The following is a 3,059-nucleotide window of genomic DNA, read 5'->3' on the forward strand; positions in this document are numbered from 1 at the left end:
GAGTAGCTGAGGGCAGAATAGTCACCAACGCTCTGCTGACCGCATAACTGCAGAGTCCAGACCTCCTCTGGTATATGCACAAACACTGCGCCTCCGCAGAGGTCCTTCAGGGCCGTACATCACCAAGCACAATGCCGAGCGTCAGATGGAGTGGTGCAAAGCCACCATCACTGGACTCTGGAGGAGACGTGTTCTGTGCAGTGACGGATCACACTTCTCTATCTGGGTCTGATGGAGGAGTCTGGGTTTGGTGATTCCAGGACAGCGTTACCTCCTGATAGCATTGTGCCCCTGTACAGATGGTGGAGGAGGATAATACTATGGACTTGTTATCATGGGTCGGCCTCTGCCCCTTAGTTCCAGTGAAGGGAAATCTTAATCCTTCAGCAGAAGACATTGTGGACAATTTTCTGTTGTCCATGACTGTGTCCAGTGCACAAGGTCTATACAGACATAGTTGGGGGAGTCTGGTGGAAGAACATGACCGGCCTCACAGATCCAGGACCCCAACCCCATGCAACTCCTTTCGGATAAACTAGAAAGGAGATTGTGAGCCTGCATTCTCCTCCAACTTCAATGTCTGACCTCACAAATGCTCTTCTGGATGAAGAGGCAAAAATTTCCATAGATGAATCCACAACCTTCCCAGAAGGAAATCCTTCCCAGAAGAGCGGGAGCTGTTATATCTACAGAGGGGTGACTCCATATTAAGGTCTATGGCTGTAGACTGGGAGGTCATAACATCTCCTGTAGGTGTAATGTGGACCTTTTCCAATACTTTTGTCAAGTCATAAAAAAGTTAAAGATTCTGATATTTAGGATTTACAACTTTTGGGGTTATGTAGTATTCCACAGCAGGCTATGGAAGTAAATGGAATAGATGAGAGACATTGATGGTCCAACATGGTAAACTGCTGTCACAGAGCAGGTATGTCTCCGTCCTGTGCTCCTAACACCGTCGGCTGGCAGAGGCATTTTGCCTAATACTGCTGTGTGTCAAATACAAGACCTCATTTAGTGATTATGTATTTGCTGCCCGGTTTGGACCCTGACGAGAGTTGACAGTCCCTGCCAGAAACCTTAGTGGCTCGCTCTTCACCCAACAGACCATGGCTGATATTCGGGGACTGCTGTATTCCTTCCTCATCTTCTATCCCTTTATTACTCTTTCCTCTGCCCTCCCTTCCGCATGCATTCCCCTGCTCCCTCCCTTTTTATATCTCTGTATTTTTTTATTCCCCTCTCCCACCCATCCCCCAACCATTCTGTAGAATTAAGTTCAAACATGACATTAATGGTTAGTACAAGTGTCACCAAGATGAACCATCCTGTTGGTTTTTCATAGCTCCCAGAACTTATTTATTCATTACTGCTTCAGAGTGGCACAGTCATTTGGAGCGACTGCCAGCTGAGGGTGAGGAAGACCCATATGTGTGTGGAGACGCCAGGTCCAACTCAACAACTTCCGCCGCGGAAAGGTGATAGAACTGCGCACGTCTTACTATGCATCAGACCTAGGGCTTCATGGAAATGGCACGGGCACAGTCTAGGCTCTTAGGAACTTTTTTCTTTGTTGCCATTAGGTCCTTGTTCTAATCTGGATATTTACCTTATATAACGGCTCTATTGGAAAAACAAATATCTTGTGCGGGCCCATATATACAGAATATAGGTCTGTCAGTCTATCTATTTATCTATTATCGATCTATCTATCATCAGTCTATCTATTTATCTATCATCTATCTATCTATCTTCATATCTATCTATCATTTATCTATTTCATTTCTATCATCAATCTATAGCTATCATCTATTATCTATCTCCTATCTATTATCTATCTCTCTATCTATCTATATATATCTATCTGTTATCTATCTATCTATCTATTATCTATCTATCTATTATCTATCGATCTATCTATCTATTTATCTATCATCTATCTATCTTCATATCTATCTATCTATCTATCTATCTATCTATCATTTATCTATTTCATTTCTATCATCTATCTATATTTATCATCTATTATTTATCTATTATCTATCTCTCTATCTATCTAGCTCTCTATCTATATATCTATCTATTATCTATCATCTATTATCTATCTATCTATTATCTATTATCTATCTATCTATCAATCATCTATCTATTATCTATCTATCTATTATCTATCTATCTATCTATCATCTATGTATTATCTATCTATCTATCTATTATCTATCTATCTATCATCTACGTATTATCTATCTATCTATCTATTATCTATCTATCTATCATCTATCTATCTATCTATCTATCTATCAATCATCTATCTATGTATATCTATCTATCTATCCATCTATCTATTATCTATCTATTATCTATCTATTACCTATCTATTATCTATCTATCTATCTTTCTATGATCTATCTATCTCCTATCTATTATCTATCATCTATCCATCTATCTATTATCTATCATCCATCTAGTATCTATCTATCTATTATCTATCTATTATCTAGCTCCTATCTATTATCTATCATCTATCCATCTATCTATTATCTATCATCCATCTAGTATCTATCTATCTATTATCTATCTATTATCTAGCTCCTATCTATTATCTATCTATCTATTATTAAGTTGAATTCAGACAGATAGATACATGTATGAATTTTTCTTAAATATGTATTCCTTGTAAGTAAATATTTCAGCAGACGTTTATTTTTTTCTTTGTTTTTTTAGACTATGTGAGAAAACATGTAATGGGTGGATAAATGGATGGATAGAAGGAAAGATGGAGGAATAGATAGGGTATTGCATAGATAGAAAGACACAAGTATATATATATGTATATATATATATATATATATATATATATGTATATAGACTGACAGATAGACATAGTTGGATTGGATTTCTAGGAGATAGGTAGATATGGGATAGATAGATAGATAATAGATAGATAATAGATAGATAGATAGATAATATAAAGATAATAGATAGATAATATATAGATATAGATAGATATATGGATAGATAGATAATAGATAGATTTAGAGAGATAGATATAGATAGAT

This window comes from Phyllobates terribilis, unplaced genomic scaffold (genome assembly GCF_046119375.1).
Source record: "Phyllobates terribilis strain yellow unplaced genomic scaffold, ASM4611937v1 Scaffold_12__6_contigs__length_324123572, whole genome shotgun sequence".
In the NCBI taxonomy this organism is placed as follows: Eukaryota; Metazoa; Chordata; class Amphibia; order Anura; family Dendrobatidae; genus Phyllobates; species Phyllobates terribilis.